The 21319-nt window shown below is 45.3% G+C and overlaps 1 protein-coding gene across 6 annotated transcripts in view; it reads left to right on the top strand.

Annotated features, from left to right (window-relative positions):
* Positions 1-250: 250 nt before the first annotated feature.
* The window catches only part of LOC146809182 (uncharacterized), a 516937-nt gene continuing 495868 nt past the window's right edge, over positions 251-21319 (top strand). For 4 of the 6 annotated variants that reach the window (XM_085616005.1, XM_085616004.1, XM_085616003.1 and 1 more), the window contains exon 1: positions 251-363. The gene's annotated coding sequence lies outside the window, so the exon portion shown is untranslated. Of the gene's footprint in view, positions 411-21319 lie in introns of all 6 variants that reach the window. The other 2 variants (XM_085616001.1, XM_085616002.1) reach the window with 2 other exon arrangements.

Here is a 21319-nt window from a genome sequence, read left to right as displayed (position 1 = left end):
TGTTTTCCTAACTTTCTGTTGCTTATTAATGTACGGTACACCCGAGTATGGCACCTGCACATAATTGTTCAGTTATGTTTTTCACAATTTGAGCTCTGCTTGCCACGCCGACAGAGTTGTGGGTGCCTAAGAGATGGGCTCAGGTCTCAGGCCTCGACCCTCTGTTCTCAGCAAGCATCTCTAGTATCGCCCTGGGTGGCCAGTCTGACAGGTATCACACCCCTCTCCCCCCCCCCCCCCCCCCTCCGCCTTCCCTCACTCTTACCTTAGCTTCGCTCATTTCTTCCTTGGACGCGGATGCATTAGCAAGTATGAGAGACGTCGGCTTCCCTGCGCTTCCAGCAACACTGGCTTACCCCTGAGGTAAGGAGGTCGGAAGGTGAGGGATTGTTTCTGGCTGACCCCATGGCGTAAGTAGGATGAAAAAACTGGGGGGGTCTCTCGAATGGGCTTGGCCGACGCAATTAAAGCAGTGGCTGAAAGACACCTGAGCTAAATATCTGTGCTTAGCATAGTGTGCCGCCCGTCTTGTATCCCGCTGCTTCTATCATTACATCCAGAATCCAGATACAAAATACAAGTAACATTACACCTAAAACAAGCCCAGACTATTGGATTTGCCATTGGCTTTTAGTTCCATATGACAAATAGGCAACAACTGGCTCCGTTGAGTATAATAATGAAAAATGCTCGGGATTGGAAATGACGAGGCTGACGTATAACGAGATTCTTCAATGTTACATTAGAGGCAGCGAAGCGCTGCAGAGGAAGATTTATGAATTTTTCACACAGAAGGTGAGGGCAAAAATGGCGAGACCGATCGGGACCCGTCTCAGCACCATCTTTTTAGAACTGCGGGCGCTGAGCACCGGCAGGACACGGACCACTTAAAGACCTGGCTGACTCCCAACCATTCCATGCCCCAGACTGACTGCACGCTATTTTTCTGCAGGGTTATATATAGCGCGAACTCTACCCGAAGGTATTGGAGCGCTTTACACCACCTCCAATTGCATTGCACAAGGGCACATTCATTTGCGTAGGCACCGGGAGATTACATGCCAAGCCCTGATGTGGAGCCGAAGTCAAGACTCGGGCCTGGTTCCCCAGAGCCAAAGTCGGAAGCTCTGGCTGTTACGCCGCATCCTCTCCCTTCGAGCCATTTCTATTCCGTCTGAGCCTAACTCATACATGGCAACATTTAGGCAGAGGAAAGTGAGAGATTAAAAAAAAACATAATTTGGGGACCGTATTTCCCCGATTGACTTTTCATGAAAGTGAAAATTTGAGACAAGAGGCAGTCAAAAGAACGCAATTTATGGCTGCAAAAGTCGGAGTGTCCGCGGAATCGGCCTCTTGGCCTGCATGCTATCCATGAACTTGTTTGGCAAGTGTTTCGCATTTTTGTAATTGCCGCACCTCGACACCTTGTCAGGGGTGGCTCTATAAATATATGCAATCTAACCCAGCAGGTTCAGAGCACCTGGGGCAGCAGGCCAGTGGGTCAGGGTTAGCGAGCTGGTGCCTGGTCTCACCAGGGCCGGCTTTAGGGCGGTGCGACCGGTGCAGCCGCATCTGGTGCTCACTTTGGTGGGGGCACTTTGTTTAAAAAAAAATTAGGAGTTTAAATGCTCGTGCACTTCCTTGTGCGTCCAGCAGCTGTCAGGCACAAGAAACAATATCAAGATATCTCTGGTGATTAATGTTACTACTGTAGGTCGGAATTGTATCTGGTGGCAGGTTTTACTCATCCTAAATCAGTACAGAGGGATAATGTGCCTGCTGCAAAGAGCATGTACCATGCACATCACAAAACGGATTGTGCGAGAACTAGCAGTAGACCTAAGCACTTAAAAAATGAAATGTACGGCCGAGAGGGGCAATGGAGAGCTGATGGGCACTATTGGAAAGCGGTAGTGAGGGAATTTATGGAGGAGGGGGCCAAAAGAGACACTAAAGCTGGCCCTGGGTTTCAAACATTTGCTGAAGAGAGGCAATGGGGTTTGAGAAACAAGGGAGAGGCTGTCGCCTAGCAACGACCTGGGGAACCAGTTCCGAGTCTCGGCGTCGGCTCAATGCCACCTAAAATGTGAACGTGACCTTGTGTAATGTAACTGGGGCACATGTAAGTGCCACAATAACTTTCGGTGGAGTTCGCAGTATGCCAAAAATCACAGCAGGAGGAAAGGGGTTCTAGCGCCATTACACTGGTAGCGCCTCTACTTGTGAAGAAGAAAAAAATAACAGCAACTATAGGAGATGGACAAAATGGTTCAGTGGTTTCAGAAACATTGTTTGCAGCACAGTTTGAAATGGTTTGAGGTACAATTAATTTTTTTAAAAAAGCGAGCATTAAGACAGTAGATTCACTTGACGGACCCGATATTTTACTTCCCACTCAACACTTTCACCATATTCTGGAACATGAAATTCAGGACATATCCAATGAGGCACTGTTAACGACACTATGCTCCAAGTGCTTTTTCGTGCACTAACACTTGGAGCACGCCTCTGTGATTTCCGCGGTGCCTGATTTGTGCAAGCCTCGTGCGCATGCAGCGGCAGATGGGGTACTTGTAAAGTGGAAGGGAGCAGACACCTGTCTCGATTAGGACAAGTGAGAGCCAAAGGGAATGATTCAAACTTTCTGGGAGAGAGGGGGGTCAAGGGATTCTCACTGAGGAACGTTTCACCCAAAAGCCGCACGAGGGGGAATGTTAGAGCACACTTCGACAAAAGTGAACTACACGTGTCGCTAAAAAAATGCTAAAGTTATTTTTTATATACAGGCAGTTAAAACAATATCATTTAGTAATTTCATGTGGCCTGTCAGTTATCAAAATGTATATTGCGTCATTCTTTACCTTCTTTTTGCCTTTTTCACTTCCAAGTAGATTCTGAGAATGTGCCTGGGAGGACCAGGATGGAAAAAATAAACTTTATACAAATATAACAATCACATGCCAAAGTCAGCAGGGCGAGATCTATTCTACAGGCTCACACAGCACTGCGGCTGCTGCTAAATTACATGCTTTTTACAGGAGTAGAGAGCAGTTATGTTACACCAATTTTACGTGTTCAGGTCTCAGACAGCAGTAATGACCTGTAGTTTGTAAACCAAAAAACTCAAAAATGCCAGGGCCCAAAGGCGTTCTTAGGCCCTTGCCATCTATTACTGCGCATATTCCATTCTGGTGTGAGTAGCTTGTCCAGTCCTGTAGTATTTCCAGTCTTCCATCTAAAACAGAAACCAAACGTCATCACTTCATTTGAATGGCTGAAGATGTTGCCTGACAGCAGCAGGGCAATTTAGGAGCTATTTCCTTTGGCTGCCTTTCCAGTACATGCTTCATGTCTCTGCATGAGAGGATAAAATGCCAGTCACCAATAGTGGTTATGAAATTAAAAATAGAGACAGTAGGGAAGTTGATTTTATAATATGAGGCACTGTAATTAGCTTTATTAAATGTGTTGGAGCTCACATACAGATCCTGTTAGGGCACTGACCTCGCTCCCTAACAGTTTAAACATTAGGAACACGCTTGGAGTGCATGCAAGGCTATAGCATTCACCAAAATATAATTTTTTCACTGTATTTATGAAAAGGTGTCAGTTACCAATCCTACTAGAAACATAATTCCCTTGTGGTTCCTTAATCTTGGGCAAAAGAAAGCAAATTGTCCATCCCAATGCGACTTGTGCTGTGTGCGGAGACCCACTGGAAAACATACATCTGCCTCGTGTAGGGAAATATTAGTTGATACCAAGCCAATGACCCAATTAGGGCACAAAGATGCAGCCCATGAAGCCTCTCAAAAACAAGGTTTGGTTCGTAAAGGTCTCTTTTTTTTAGAAACTGTTGTTATTATTATAACCAGCACAATACAAACTGAGTCATACATCGAGCCCCAGTTTGTATATCAAGAGGGTTCGAATATAGAGAGAAATATCGGCCTATAAGTACATGCAAAGTTCATCTCATTGTATTCACTTGTGACAGTATACTGTGGTATGGAACCGGGCAGTTCAGTACCCCCACGCTCCAGCCTTAAAAAGCAAAACAAGCAAAAAACAGTGCAGTGAGATCTGCTCCTTAAGGTGAATACCGGAAGGGTCAGAACATACATCTTTGCGTTATCTAGCTGGATAAAATTACTGTCGCAATGTGCCTGAGGGTCACTAACCCCATCTTTCACTCTGTTTATCAATGCAAGTCTTTGCCAGCCATCCAAGGCAGGCTAAGCGGCCCTGCTCCATCTATGATTGGACAGGATCTCGGTATTGCGTCCCCAGCCTGTGCAATAGCATCCCTGTCTTCTTCCTGTTCACACTCGGCCCATGCGTTGAAGCATTTCTAGATACCACGGGGGAGTATTTAGATATTTGCTTAGCCAATTCAATTCATAATCTTTATTCGATTTTACAGATAAAATCATAAAACTCAGGTCATTAAAAATAACATCCAATTTTTCACTACCAAACTCATTCTCAATTTGAAACCCACATCAAACAGCGTACAAGAAAAAAACAAATATAAGGAGAGTTTACCAGCTGTAACAACAGTAAAGAAGGCCTAACTTGAATAAAATTCAATGGTTTTAAAATTGGGCGTAAAAGCTTATGTCTCAAATTATTGTATTTTCGAAAAGCATTAACACATGTAAATTATCATTAATTGATGCATTTTCACAGTGAAAAAGGGGGAAGTCCGAATTCGTAAAACAACCATGATTTAAATTGATTAAGCGGGGAAATAAGTTCTACCTGAAATAAGTCAATATGAGGCGTTGGTGCGGTGTCATATTCCAGAAGGTTCTGTATTGGTGACAGTTTTCACTAGTAATGCATGTTGCATGGAATGTTTCATTAGTGCAGAGTCCTCTCGTTCTGATGTCAACTTGTCCCTAAAAGCAGTTTCAACCCATTTGCCATCAGTGCGAGTTGTGACAGAGGATTATCATATAGATCAGGCCTCCCTAGAGCTCTCAGGTTAGGCGCCACATACGTCAGCCATGGGATCAAGGAGGATTTTTCTCATTTTAAACAATCCTGCAAAATAAGTCTATTACGGCTAAGTTCCGCCTTTACCAAAATTGTGTTCCAAAGTTTTAGAGGACAAAGGCAAAGCTGGTCTATAATGAAATCTAAACCTAGTTCTTCATGAACAATTTCGTGAGGTACACTTTGTGGAACTCCCAAAGGGCTCCTTAAAACTTTTTGGGGACTACTTGAAGTGGAGCAACCTGGCCATATCCCTAAATTCCACTGCCTTAGCTCACTAGTGGCACACACTTGCCCCTGTAAATTCCCAGGATCGATTGACTATGAGTGCACCCAAGCCTGCGGGAAAAATCTCTAAGGCTGAATATCGCTCTGTTAAAGGACAAAACATCCACTTTCTGCTTCAGGGCTCCTGCTGCTCACCATGGGCTTCCTGTAATCGTGCCACAACTCCCGCGATTCTCGACGCGCTTATGCGCAACAAAAAGAGGTTCCCGGCCTGCGGTGTGGGACGCGCGCGGGGACGTGCCGGGCTATGCCCGGGCAAAGCCCGGGCCAAGGGCAGGCCAGTCCTCACCCGGAAGAGGCTGGGCTGGGCCCCCCTCTAATGGATAGTTCTGAAAATCCAACAAGAAGGACATTTGGTGATATCTGGTGATATGGGGAAGCGGAAGTCAAAAACCTGTGACCAGGGACTCGAGGCAGTCAACACAATGGACTCTTTCTTGCTGAGAGCGGCAGATGTCCTGACAAAAGAGATTGAGAGGGAAGAAGAAAGGTTATCAGCAGGAGAGGTGAGCACTCAGACTTTACAGTCCTTACAAACATCCGGTCCTATTGGTCACTCTCCCCACGAAGGGCCAGATGTACCCACTAGTTCGAATGCACTGAGTGTAATCATAAGAACGGACCCCAAACATTACTTGGTGACTCTGCGACCCAAGACTTTCTGAGGAGCCGCCAACTAAAAAAAAGAGGGGTGGAAGACCCCCAAGACCACCTAAGACTGTAAAAATGGTTGCAGGGAGAGGGGTAGGAGGAGATCTTGCCGCTAATTTCTATATACGGTCCTGTTGCAACTAATTTGGAACTGGAGCAAACTGTGTCATGCCTGTTGGAACCACTTGATAGAGAAATTGGAACAGATAGAGGCTAGCCTAGCCTTGATCAGTAACCGGAGGGGCAGTACATTTTGAAAGCACTGAGAGACTTACAGAGGACCCGAGAGTGGTATTTTGTACATGTAAATGTAAAATCAATCCTCCTGGTAATACATTACACAGAGGTAGCACCATAATCACACTCCCTCAGCATTAACGACAGGACAACAGAGGGGTAAAGAGCAGCGCAACTTATTTAGACGCAATTGTGGGCGATCGCGTAAGTGACGGGCAGCAAAAATAAACCGAAAACACACCTGTAGGATCCTCTACATAGACCTAGAGGAATATAAACTCCTAGAGATTCTAGGATGGACCAGGATAAAATAGGGGATGGGCGGGGAGTTTACCTACAAATGCTCGATCCTAATTTAACTTTAAGCCTCTCCCCAACCGCATCCTCATTTGTTATTATATTAACAGACACTCCAAAACTACATCAGACGCAGCTACAAACAACTCAGCAATTTATGAACAAGTCATTACACTGGTTATCCAAGTTTATCGACCCTTACTCCCACCCGTTCATTGCAAATCATATTATCATGGTCAGAAGAGTGCGATGGCCGGGTTATTCCCCGGAAACAAGCGGGGGGACTGTATAGTTAATAACTTTAACAACCAACACTTTGTAAAATACCTTCTGGATAGGCTCCCTAGTACCCCCACTTTGTCTGCACAAATTTATGCTGTCCCATTGGGGTTCTTTTATAGACCACAGGGGTTTAAGTATATAGTGAGCACAGCGGTTAATGCATTGGACACCCACCCATCTCCAGCTCCACTGGTCCTCCAGGAGGGATGGAACCAGACCACTGCAATCCTGCTGACTACTAGCGTCGCGGCTCTGGAGGGGCTTGAACCTTGCGATTGACAGGAGGAGAATAGGGAAACCCAACATTTACTGCAAAGATGTGGACAGAAGGAGAGAATTCCTCTATTACCTAATCCCTCACTGGACCAATGGGAAGGAATGGTGAAAACTCTTAGCTGGAATATAGCAGGGCTTAGAGCAAAGCTAAATAACAATGACTGGCTCAAAATTATCGACCGCTATGACTTAGTATGCTTACAAGAAACTTGGAAAGTGGGATATGTCCATATTAATGGATACCGCTCAGTTTTCATTCATGATAACTTTATTTCGGTCGCAGGACCATAAAAGTACAATAAAATATATACAAGTACAAAAATAAGATCATAAATAGGAAGATGTAAATTTAAGAAACAATTATTAAACAATGAGTTATCATGGTCAGTTAATAAGAAAATAAAAACTGATAGGCCATTACTATGGATTAATAAAACTCGTTTGTCTCCTCCATATAGCAAATAGGAAACGGGAAACTGCATAGACAATAAGTGGGTTGGTATCGTAGTTTAGAACTCTTCGAGCTTGTACACATTTTCTGAGGCCCAATATTTTGCACAAGGGGAAAAGCCAGCATTTTCGGGTCGTACTATATGCTGGACAAAAGAACAAAATGTGCGCAACATCTTCTTTGCATGTTTTTGCATATTGGGCAGTTGGCCTCAATCAATTTTCCCCAGCTTGATGTAAATACCCCGATTGGGATACCGCTCAGTTCAAACTCCAACAATCCCATCACGGTCGGGCCGAGAGGGGGGGCTTATTGACCCTATTTAGGAACACACTATGTGTAAATGTTCACCAGACTGATGTAGAGTCCATGTATTCTTAGAGTGTAGTGGTCCTGGGGAAGATGACATTATGATAATTAACTTCTATAACACTAACTTTGAGGGTAATATGGCTGAGGTTATTGAACTATTAGAAGGTGCTATGGACAGGGCTATAATTACTCACCAACACCCCTTGAAGATAGTCTGGATGGGCGATTTTAATGCGTATAGCTGCTCAAAGATGTTAAAACCTGTTTGTGGACTGAAAGATGACGAAGGCGAAGTACCTACACATTTTTTGCACACACCCTATGGGGAAAAATTAACCAGCCTTCTGATTGTGCGAAATTTGGTCATTCTTAACCCTGTTAATGAGTCCTTGGGTACCCTGGAAAAAACCTTTGGTGGTACTATATATGGCTCTACGTTAGATTGTCTGCTGGTGGCACTTATTCTAAAGCCTTTATTTAACCAGATCGAAGTTCTAAGTTTAAACTTTAGTGATCACGCTGCACTCTCCTTCCAGATTGGTTGGAATAACTCTTTCGGCAAGTCTGTAAGAAGAATGCAATTGCCAACAATAGATAGGAAATATGGAATTATACTTAAATGGGAAGAGATAGATACGGATGTTTTTGTCCCTAACATAATTGGTTCCACCCAGCACAAACTTAAAATCAGTCTTGACCTAAATAATGACCCGCTGATTATTGTAGAGGCTTTTGTCTCACTGCTTAAGACAGTGGAAAGTAACTTACGTTCGCGTAATAAGAAACCGCAATCTTTGGCCCCGTGCTGGTTTGATGCGGCCTGCACTAAAGCCCTTGATAATTTACACAAAGTATTAAAAGGGAGACCAAGAGATAAAGAACTGCTTGCTTCTGCCCGTGCCCATTATTAGGTTTGTAGACGTCTCAGGTTGAAAACATTAAAGAGGAGGCCTGGGCCATTCTGCACTGTGCAGCATTGCTAAAAGATTCTAAGACATTTTGGGCTGTAGTTAATTCTCCGTTTTTGAACCATGAGGCAGCCTTAGAGGTCCACGTGGGAGAAGGTGATTGGGTGGACCACTATTTAGGTATTTTTACCCTACCCTCAAATGAGGAAAGGCTAAAAGAAGTTGCTTTAAATATTGGTGTATGTACCCCTATAGTTTTTACTATGTCAGAAGTAAAATGTGGTCTTATGCAGTGTAGTGGCTCTAAAGCCCAGGCCCGGATAGGGCCCCAGTCGACTTCTTCTTTGATAGCCCAGATCTCTGGGTCCTGCTTTTAACAAATGTGTTTAAAGCAATTGCTATAGCGGGCCCTCCGGCATCATGGAAAACGACAACCAATGTGCCAATTTATAAAAAAGGGGACAAGTCTCTGCCTAAGAACTATAGACCCATCTCACTTTTAGATGGAACACTAAAATTAATGGGTCGTCTGCTCTTAAATAAATTAGAAGAAAGGGCGACTGAAAAAAATATTTTAATACCAGTGCAGTATGGTTTTAAGAAAGGGATGGGCACTTTATATCACTGTCTAAACTTGAATCTAATTGCAGCAAAATACACCCAAATTAAAGAAGGAACCATTTATTTGGGGTTTATGGACCTTTCGGCAGCTTTCAACTCTGTTCCACATAATCATTTGTGGACCATCCTGAAAGATATGGGGGTGGATGATATTATAATACTCTTCATTCGTCAACTATAATCCGAATGTACAGCATGTGTCAGATTTGGTATCCAGGGTGAATGCACTAGATTATTCCCTAAGTTTAGCTGATAATTATGTATCTTATATGGCCTCCTTGCATCTAAAGGCAAACAAGTAGAAAACCTTTGTTTTGATGATGGGTAAGCAAACTAAAAAAAACCCTTATTTTATATTGCAGAACGGAAAGTGGAGATTACTCAGTTCTTTGTATACTTGGGTGTACTTTTTAACAACAGCGAAACATGGGCAAATATGATATCAAACAGATGTAATGCCCTAGAGAAGTGCACTGTGGCTATGCTCTCCTTCATAAAAAAACTGGGCAGTAAGCCATTAGAGCCAATTAAAAATATTTATTCTGCTAAGGCCATTTCCTCCTATGGAGCTGGAGTCTGGGGGATATTGAATGCTTATCAACTGCAACGGTTAGAAAATTGCATTTAAAAAAAACTATTATCTCTACCTAATAGTTGTTCAAGCTATACAATGCATGACGAATTGAATGTACCATATATAACAGATGTCATATCACTTACGCCAGTCTTACTGTGGCTCTCAATTTGGCAAAGGCACACTGTGGGACTAACCCAAAACATCATTAAGGATTGCCTCCACTGTGAACACGCTCACAAGACCCCTTGGTTTAAATATGTAAGACAGACATTAGTGAGTTTTAGCCTAGAAGCATTGTATAATGATTCTCTTAGGTCCCAGAAACTCTCCAAAGCTAAAATTAAATCTTGCTTTCAAACCTTCTTGGGAAATAAGAGAGATGCATCTAACTGTAATAAAAAAAATGGTAGTATTATACCTGGGATTGCCTTCAGCTTGTAAGGGCCCAAATCCATACTTGGTTGTTGTGACCAACCTCCGTCACCGCTATGTATTAGTACGTTTTAGATTAAACCTCATCCCTTGCATGTTGGGCTTTCCCTCGGGAGTGTATTCGATTAGTGAATTACCAGTATGCCCATGTGATGGGATTTCCTCAGTCCAATATTCATTTCATATTTTTCTGTAAATTTTTCTGTAAATTTTATGTTACTGAGCGCAAAAAGTTTATTCTATAATATTTCAGAAATATAAATTTGCCCAATGTCATCCAGCTTTGTTTTTCCTTCAAATGTTACCTGATCCCTATGTGTATTTCTCCCTGCCTCCTATTTATGTCTGATTCTAGTAAATCGGAAACTGATTAGCCCATAGCTTGTGCCTTAATTGATGACGGCCTGTTCAGTATGTAACTTTTTAATTCTAAATGAATTTACTTGTGTTTATATTGTATTTTTTAACTCAACTCTCTTTACCTGGTTTTTATCTGTAATTATTAATTGTTATGTTATTAATTGATATAATGTATGATTTTTACACTTTTGTGACGTTAATGGTTATTGTCGTATAAAGTTATTTGAATTGAATTGACAAAACATTCTGAGTTATAAGTGAGTGTCAATTGAACTCAGAATCCAGTTGGAACCCCAAGTACCTGAACTTATCTATATTTTGGCCATCTACTGCGTGTTTCATGGTTTTCGTGTTTGGTTGGCCAATCTTCATAACATGTGACTTTGAGAAGTTTGTCGTCAGGTCAAGGGTAGTCATAAAGCTAATAAAAAGCTTAAGAAGTTTTTGAAAGCCTTACAAGCAATTAAAATATTATTGACATAGAGCAAGGCAGGCATAGAAAAGCCACCAGGAGCTGGCAGAGTGTGCTCTATTTGGATGATGTAAAAAATAAATAAAAAAGGAGCTAAAATACAACCTTGCCCAACCCTGCACCGCAATTTAAAGTGCTCAGTGAATTCCTTGTTAGGGCCAAACCTGACACAAGCTGAGAGATCATTGTGCAAATCCCGCAAAAAAAATGTTAAAACTGGGTCGACATCCATCTGTTTCATCATGGACCAGAGCTTAGAATGGGTGGCTCTATCGAAGGCAGAGCTAAGGTCTATGAAGGCCAGACGGACTGCTCCCTTCTTGGCCTTAATGTATTTACAAGTTAATAAATAGAGATTCAAGGTTTGCTCTCCAGTGCCCTGACCAGAACGGACCCTATACTGAAGATCAGATAAAAAGCCTCTCTCCTCAGCCCAATCTGCTAGGCTATTTAATGAAATTGAGCATAATCAGCAGTACCCTGAATGCCAATGCTTTGCCATGTAACATAAAGATATATCCCTCAAGCACTCATGCTCAGATGGCCTTCCATGTCCCTTTATCTCCATTTGTGAATTGCTCATATAATGACCCCATGAGACACAAACTGTCCCTTTGATATAGCATATTCTTTGCAAAGGTGTGGGAATTACACGCTTGTTCCCCTGGAATATAAATTACCCAGTACTGTCAGGCTTTTCTCAGCCCACTCTCACAGCCTCTAAGCTTCTCCTATGTGTCCATCAGTGATGTTAAAGGGAAACCTTTAATTTTTCAGATTTTCTTTGTATTGGCATTTATAAGGTTAGGCACAGACAAAACCAATGGTTTAAAGTCAAACATTCCATACTAAGTGACACATGGCTTCTTGCATATCTTGCAGCTGTCTCACCAACTCCCCCAATCGTAGCATACACATTTCAATGAACCACTCTTATCAATCCCTGCAAATTAGCCGGCACCCTGGACCTCAGAGGTGTGTACTTAATTATCCAATGACCAGGGCTGTTAATGGTAAGGCTCAACCTGAATCCAGAACTGGCCCCAGTTCTTTCAAATCTTGTTATGTTTGTTGGGGCAGCCTCTAGCTATATATAGTCTTCTCCATACTTATGCAGTGATCAAGTCCCTTCCGAATAGGCCATGTTACTACGCAAGTGTTTACAACATATGCCATTACAACGACCCCGTTGTTACATCACATACCATTACAATGCAAGTAATTACAACGACTTGCTCTAGGGGGGGCGCTGGTTTTTGGAATAGTATCATTTACTATTCCAACTCCAGTCTGTGCAACCGTAGGAAAGGTGTTGGATTTAAAATCCATCACCTTCTGCCCTCTTCAGCAAGTCATTGTAACAACTTGCATTGTGATGGTATGAGATGTAACAACGCGGTTGTTGTAAGGACCATGTTGTATTGCATGCGTGGTAAAAAATGTTTACCGTCCCTTACCCAGCCCTCCAACGACGAGGGTCACAGTATCATTCCAGGCTTTAATGATGTCTCGCTTAGCTATAACCATGTCGAACTATAGAAGAGCACTCTTGCATCTGTTACTGTCTTTCTCATCTATGATGTGTAGAAGCACAAGTTTGGGGTCCCTGGGGAGACCCCAGCCCAGCACTTTTCCCAGACAAGTAAGGACACCCTCTCTAAATGAGTACAGCCATCCAAGGCTCCATACTGTGTTCAAGAAGTCTCCCCTTTGTATAGTACAGCGTTAGCAATACCATAAACTATCCACCCCCATTTTCCATAATCGTTCCCTTGTGAAATAAGTTCTGTAAAAGTACTGCAAATATATAGTGCAGCCATGGGCTGCTGTAGCAGCCTCTATTGATGATGCCAGAGCTTCGCACCAGTCGTCATCCGTGAGCGGACCTCCGTATTTGTTCCCTGCATTTCACAGGTAATTGACCGTATATGCGGTGTTAGTCACAAGGGATTTATATGTAAGAGAGTTTGTGATCAATTTGCCCCTCAAGTAGCACCTTGACTTCTAGCAGTTTATGATTGAGGATGTCCTGTAGATCTGAGATGCAGGGCAGCAGGGCATATCTGATCTGCAGGTATCGGTGGAAATGACACTGGTGAAGGTGGTATTCCTTCTATAACTCCAGTAACAATTTAAGGGTGGCTCCAGTCACTAAGCCCCTCAGCTTTGAGATCCTGATTATGCCCCTTCATCTGAAATCTAGGAACCCTGAAACTTGCTGAAGCCAGATTCCAATCTATAAAGGGGGTCTCACTTTTTTAAGCATCAAGACCATATGACTATCCCAAAGCCTTAAGCGGGTTGGTCCAAATCTCAAACACAACATTCGTGGTCGGAGGGAGGGTCTGTGGGAGTGGTTTTTTATTTAGTAATTAGGAGATGTGTGCCCCCTGAAGCACCCACTTCTCAGAAACATGGGCTGGGTCATCAGCCCACAGAACCACCAGTCATTAAGGACCACTAACTGGGAAGCCTTATACTAGGAGGTGACATTAGGTGGTGCCACACTAACCTCAAAAGTGGATTTTAAGCATTTATTCAAGGCAATTTTAGGGCATGGTTGATTTCATAGAAACCCTCTTAAAATTGTGTTCAAGTGGGTGAAAAGGATCTTTGAGATCGAGGAAGGAAAGATATGGCGATGGTACAGTAAACATGGTAGTCCTACCATTTTAAAGATTGCCAATCTTCCCATGAAGGAGAGAAAGAAGTGGGCCAGAACCCTAAATTGTTCTAAAAAAATCTAGCTGTGGCACTATATTGTGGTCACTAGCCCACTGTCTGTCCTACGTCAGATATACTCCCTAGTGTTAAAATTTCTCACAAATGACTTGGATGTCACTGGCCTACACCATACCAGAGGGACAGGACCCAATTGCATATATGTATGATTTTGCAGTATTAATTTGAAGTGTGGAGAAACTCACAAATATCCACAAGCGCTGGAAAACTTGTGGATTGGACCAGTGTAGCTTATCCAAAAAACGCAAAGATGTCAGCTGTATACATTGTTATGCTGTCTGCCACCCCTGGCGCCCAATCAAATCCTGTTACTTTGGCATCAAAGGGGTGCTAGAGGGCACACAGCAACATGGCCGCGCTGTAGTGCAGCTCGGCTGGGCGACTTGACAATCTTTCATTTATCCTGCTCCCTACACAGTATCCTCGTTCAACAACCGGTGGCAAACTGACACAAAACTGCGGGAAGGCTACTGGAGGCATTTTTGCTGCAATAATCGACCCCGAGGTGCTTGTCGGCTGCTGACTGAGCGGCGGCTCTAGGAGCAACATGGCGGCCGCATGAGCAGTTCAGCGGCTGTTGGAACCTGGGGGCTGCCGGCACGCTCATATCTACAGCATGAGGTGCTGTTACTGGCTCTATTGGTGTCGCTGTGTGCCTGGGCCATCCCCGCTACTCCAGTGCAGATTGGTGGGGGCATATTGCTGCATCGCATAGACCTCTGGTGATCCCTGCAAGCCCGCTGTGTGCTGCTGGAGAGCTGGGGGGGGCCAGCCCGGAAGACGAAGGAAGGATGATGGAGTCGCTGGCAAGGGTGTCCTCCCTCTGCAACAGCTGCGTGGCCAAGCAGAGAGGGCCTGTATCCCAACAGGGCAGCAGCGTGAACTGTGCATCAGCTCCCTGAAGACTGCTTTAAAATTGGCGCACGAGGCGAACGTGTACAGCGTGATACTGCCTTACCACCATCCGGTGACTGCTGCTAGTGGTGAGGTGTGGCTGGCTCTGGACGTGCAGTGGGAGGCGGTGGTGCAGGCCAAGCCCCCATCCTGAGCGGAGTAGTTTGGCTGGTGTGCAGCCGCCGCAAGCCTGCTGCGGGTGATAGTGAGCAGCGGCAAATGTGATCCCTGAATTTGTGTGAGGCTGAGGGCCCTGGGCGAGCGCACGTGGTGCAGCATCCCAGCGGCCTGCAGGGACGGTGTGCAGCCTGCTGATGTGCCATACCAGTGTGGAACACAAAGCCTGCTAAAAAAAAGTGAATAAACAGGGGCTATACCTCCCCGCTGCCATGGCCCATTATTCGCGCTGTGAGGTGCTGTGGCACACTTGTGTTGGCCACTTGGATTGCTGGCTCCCTATATTATAGACCAGAATGACGGCGTTATGGTGCGAATTCAAATAGCTTCGTGCTTAGTAGGATTTCTACTGTCAGGTGGTGCCTCTAAGCATAAGGTTCCCAGAACAGGCGTGCTGTTTCGGAGGGGCAGCAGGCACGGCCGCGGTGCAATGGAGAGTACGCACAATGGGTAAACCGGATAAAAAACGGCTGCGTCTCACGTTTGACTCGTGAAAAACTTTGTACTCTGAGTTGGACACCCCAGCGGAACCCCCATCTCCTTTGAAGACATTGCTAACTGCAATACAGGCAAGTCTACAGTCCATAGATGGGAAAATTGAGGCTCTCAGCGGCCGCATGGACCACATATCCACAAAACTAGACAAGCAAACGGTGCAGCTGGGCAAAGCTGAAAAACGCATATCGGATGCGGAGGATGGACTGTAGCAGGTGACTTCCAAAACCCTAGATATGGAGAAAGTACTTGGGGCGATCCAAGCCAAGAACGAGAGTTTGGAGGCCAGATCTCGGCGCAATAATCTTCGCATCGCAGGCCTGCCTGAGTCGACAAATGTAGGCAAGATGGAGACTTGCATTGAAAATCTGCTGCGGTAAATTTTTGGCACAGAAAGTCTGTCACATCTGCTGATATTGGAAAGGGCTCATCAGTCGTTGGTGGCTTGCCCCCCCCCGGTGTCCCTCCTAGACCTATAAATTAAGGTACCATAATTTATCAGGGCAACCAATTGGCATTTTATCCCGACTTCACGGCCGCCGGTCCAGGTAGTGAGGAAGGAATTTCAACCGGTGAAAAAAATATTAGTGGCAGGAAACAGGCAGTATGCCGTGCTGTATCCGGCTCCTCATTGGATCAGACGATAAGGCCAAGATCTTCACCAATCCCAAACAAGCCATGGAATATGCAAAGTCACTAAGGCGCAAGAAGAAGGCTGCTCCCGATACTTCAGAAGACGAGAGCTGACTCTAATGACATGTATTTCAGAAAGGTTCTCTAATGAGTACTGTGCCCACCATGGAAAATGCTCTTAATGCTATAAAATATGGTGCCACACGCTGGTAGGTGGTGGATCCCCTTCTGGGCAGGAACGATAGTTATACTGTTATTTGATATCACATCATCCTGTTTTTTGTATCAGATTGTTTTTTTTTGCAAAACAGTCAAGATGTTCTGATTTAAAAGTTGTATGCTAACATGTTTTGAAATAATGTATTCGGGAGCACTTCTCCACCAGTCGGCCACCTCCCTTGCACCCAGGGAGTTTGTTGTGCTCCGGCATCCCCAAATGGGTGCACCCAAACCCACAATATGTTCATAACTTATGCTTGAGGGTTTCTGTTTAATCACTGGGATCTCTTTGGCAAGGTGGGTACGCTAAAGTGGGTGGGATGGCGGGAGGGTTTGGGTCACTGGGTTTCATTGCATGTGGTTGACCTGACAGGACATCTGATGACAAAGGGCAAGTGTTGGTTTTTGCAAACATTGGGACACTGTATATTTCCGATCAACATATCTAATGTCGCAGGCTAAAGATAGGGTTACTAGTCTAACATTGAATGTTCGTGGTTTGAATTTCCATAGAAAAATTAGACAGGCGTTTGTATATCTGGACTGTCACGAGTTTCAGATCGCTCTACTCCAAGAGACACATCTGACTAAACACACAGAGGCCAAGATTGCTCTTAAGTGGGCAGGCTATTACCTGGCATCATCATACTCCTCCTATGAGAGTGGGGTCAAGACTCACATAAAGAGGGGCACAGCCTACACTGAGATAAAACTTGTATAGGTGATGGGGGGGGGGTGCAACGCTATTGTTCATGGCAAGTTGGGCATTTCGCTTCTGACCATAGTACATTTGTATGGGCCCAACACAGATGAACCTGAATTGTTTGCTGGTATTTTTACTATACTACGTGAATGGCCCGAAGATGAGGTGCTGTGGGCGGGTCACTTTAACACACACCTAGACCCTCTTAAAAACAAGTCCAGCAAGGGTGCACACCAAGAACCGCGCTGCCGTTGAGGGATGGCATGATTGAACTTGGCCTGCTAGACCCGTGGCGGCTTCACAACAATGACTCTTTTGCTGGTACGCATGCTTCTGCTGCGTACGGTAGCTGGCCCCACCCAGACTATTGGTTGCTAAGTGAAGGGGCGAATGCCTGGGTGTCGAGCATATTAATACTCCCTCGCACTCTGTCTGATCACAACACCCCATATCCCATTGTCTCTGTCTGATCACAACCCAGTCAAACTTACTCTCCATATCCCAACGTGTATTCCGCATCAATTCACATGGGGATTCCGATCTGAAGCTCTATTTGACCCTATTTATGCTACCACAATTAGGGAGGCCATATCTCAGTTTTTTTACTTGAACAAGGTCTGGGTGGACAGTGCAGCGAGCCTCTGGGAGACCTTTAAGGTGACTTTTAGGGGCACTTGCATCTGCACGTCATCAATTCTTAAATACATCAGGGGACAAATCAAAAGACTTGAAACAGCTTTGTCAGAGCTTGAACGAGAATATGAAAAGCTTTCAAGCGCATACACATTATCCCGCATTAGGGATCTCTTGGTAGAACACGACAAACTGGCAGTGTAAGAGATCCGCTATTTGTCCAAGTGACATGTGGCACGGGCCTACATAGAGGGAGGCACACCAGGGCATAATTTAGCGACCAAGCTTAAACACAGCACAAAGCACCACACTATAACGAAAATAACGGATGCTCAAGGTGTGGATCACTACACGCTGCAAGCCATAATTGAACAATTCCGCACCTGTTATGAAACAATGTACACTTTTCAAGGAGGAACCGATCGATCAGAGCTGAATGACTATTTGCTGGACATAGCCTGTGCGTGGCTAGCTAAGGGTCACCAAGACTATCTGAGTCAACCATTGGTAGAAGTTGACATTAAGGAAGCAATCCGTTGTCTACCCAACAAAAAAGCACCTGGGCCGGACGGCCTAACAACAGAATTCCATAAAGAATATTCTGAGTTAGTGGTACCCCATTTGCTAGAAATGTATGGCGAAGCACACAAAACCAGTAATCATCCCTCCTCGGTAAGACAGGCCCTGATAATAATGTTATTGAAGGAAGACAAGACACCATCACAATGCAAATCTTATTGCCCTTTATCCCTTATTAATTTAGATGCCAAGATTCTCGCGAAGGCTCTGGCCGCCAGGCTCTGATGCTGAAACTGGTCCTCCCGATCAATCGGGTTTCAAACCGGAGAGGTCCACGTCCCACTACTTATGCACTATTTTTGGGATGCTTCATTTATTGGATCCTGCCCTACCCGCGGCAGCAGTGATGCTGGATATGGCGAAGGCATTCAATTCCATCGAATTGCGCTACATGTTCCAAATCCTGATGTGAATGGGATTCCCTGCAGTTATTAGATGGGTGTGGCTGCTATACACTGATCCCTCAGCGCGGGTGTGAGCTGGGGGCCTAACATCTGAGCCCTTCCAGATTCACAGGGGGACCAGGCAGGGGTGTCCTCTTTCACCGCTTCTGTTCTCCATCATGCTCGATCCCCTAGCTTGTATAATCAGACAAAGGCACAGAGATTCAGCTATTAGGTTCGCACACCGGCCTGTGGGCATATCTCTTCATGCTGATGACATGGTCTTGTTCATCAAAGAACCACACAGATACCTGGCGCAGGTGCTACGGGAATATATAAGATTTGTTTTTTTTTCGGGCCTGTCTATTAACTGGGACAAATCTGTGATAATGGCGCACACGGAGTCGCCCCCCTTGGAGTAACCGTTGTTGTGGTCTACATATCCCATCAAATACCTGGGTATATGGGTGCACCAGGACCCTGAGATAGTTATTAAAGAAAACCATGTGAGAGTGTGCGTCCAGCTGAAGCTGCAATTGGAAAGGTGGGTAATATTACCGCTATATTTGGCAGGTCGCCCTCGTTAAAATGATTGTGCTGCCTCGCTTTCTCTATCTCTTCAGTAACATCCCAATAAAATTAAATCAGCAGTTTTTTACTACAGTGCAGTCACTACTGGTGTGTTTAATCTGGGGAGGGATACAAGCTTGGGTGTGCTGGGACACACTTATATTAGATTACTGTTAGACCTGGCATCTTTGGCGTGGTTACCCCTGACTTTTTGCCTCTACCTCCTGTATTTTTGATGCTATGCTGGATTTCGTTTTTGCTGGTTTAGATGCTTTGGGCACTTTGCCTCTGCTGATCAGTGTCAAAGTGCAAGTGCTCCCTTGGTAAATTGGTTATCCATGATTGGTATATTTGTTTCACCTGTTAGCCCCTAGTAAAGTGCACTGCGTGTGCCAGGGCTGGTGATTCAAATGCTACTAGTGGGCTGCAGCACTGATTGTGCCACCCACAGGAGTAGCACTAAAATAATGTCTTAGGCCTGCTTGCAGTGCCTATGTGCAGTCCAGGACTGCCATGTCGACCTGGCCAGTGTACCCACTGACCAGGCATTATCCTTCCCTTTTTGTACATGTCAGGCATCCCTATGGTGGCCCTAGGTACCCCCCTGGGCTGGGTGCAGTGTACCTGAAAGGTAGGGCATGTACTGAGGTGTGTAACATGCCCTGGTAGTGAATTACAGCCATTTTCGTTTTTCACTGCTGAGAGGCTATCTTGCCCATAGGATAGAATGGGGAAGGCTGTTTACATGCCTATCTTCCCATAAGGGCAAGATAGAAAATCCAAGTTTGGTATCTCTGTGTTCAGAATTTAATTATACATCTTTTTAGCAAGATGGTTTTTAAATTCACTGTGTGAGAATAGCACTTTTTAGAAAGTAGCTATTCTCCTGTTTAACCTTCCTGTGTGCCTGTGTGCTGGTTGGCTGAAGGGTGTCATGTGATGAGCCAGGTGGCTCCAGGAGCCTGGATGAGTCAGCAGCAGGGTGAATAGGGAGATCTGCTTTAGATGGGTGGGATGAGTAGTCCCTGGGTTTGAATAGGGCTGCCCCTGCCAGCACAAAGCTGGCTCCACCCCCTGCTGGCCAGGCTGAGGACTCTGCCTCTGCTGGCACAAAGAAGGCTCCACCTCCTGCTGAGCGTCTAACGACCCTGCCCCTCACTCTGAAAGGAACCAGGTGCTCCAGAGCAGAGCACACCCAGGAACCGGTTTGAGCAGGGGAATCCCCCCACTGGAACAAAGAGAGACAAAGACTTGGAGGGGTATAACAAGAGGACCCCAGACACCTAAACTTTAGATCACTTTGGAACTAAGAAGAAACCTCTGCCAAGGAGAAAGCTGAAAAGGACTGAAGAGGAGAAGACTGCCTGCTTGCTGTTTTGCTTTACTGCCAAGGAGAGGGGAAGGACTTTGCTGTGTCCCCTTCTTTTGATTCTGATCTCCAAGGGCCTGAGAAGAGCTGGCTCCCTGTTAAGAAGTCCCAGGAACAAAAGGACTTCACCACCAGCTCCCCTGGAACTCTGCTGAGAGAGTTCTGACCTGCCTTGGAGTGCTTGACCAGTCTTGGGGCCTCAGGAGGTCGTTTTGCTGTGTTTGGGAGCTGGGAAGCAGAAGCGTGAAAAAGAAACAACTGGTACCCAACGCATCATCCGATTGCGTGTCGCAAGAACGAGAGTGCGTGGAAAATTTCATCGCGGCACCATCGCAACACGCAGGGTCCCCGCATCGCCGAGTGCGTCGAGCATCGTCCCGAAGCGTGAAGATTCCTGGCATTGCGAGGGTCGTCGCAGAACCACTTTGCGAACCGCACCACTGCCGGTGCGTGAAAATCTCCAGTCGCTGCGTGCGTCGACGCAGAGTCCCGTTCCGTGGCGCATCGAGATTTGCGGCACCGGATGGCAACGCTGCGCCACGCATCGCACCACATCGAAGAGTGTCGCATCGAACCTGTGCGTGAAGCTTCCCCCTAAGAAACCTACGCAACGAAGGCCAAAGTCATCGCATCCTCCCCTTACAGATCAGAGCCGGCGCATCCACTTCTGCTGCGTGAAGCAGGGCTGCTGCAAAGCCTCCCCAGGATCTCAGGAGTATCGTATCGCCTTTGCAAGCTTCCTTGTTATAGCTTTTGG

This window comes from Triturus cristatus, chromosome 7 (assembly GCF_964204655.1).
Source record: "Triturus cristatus chromosome 7, aTriCri1.1, whole genome shotgun sequence".
Classification (NCBI taxonomy): Eukaryota; Metazoa; Chordata; class Amphibia; order Caudata; family Salamandridae; genus Triturus; species Triturus cristatus.
Note: the sequence above shows the minus strand (reverse complement) of the source record. Positions and strands in the feature narration are given on the sequence as shown.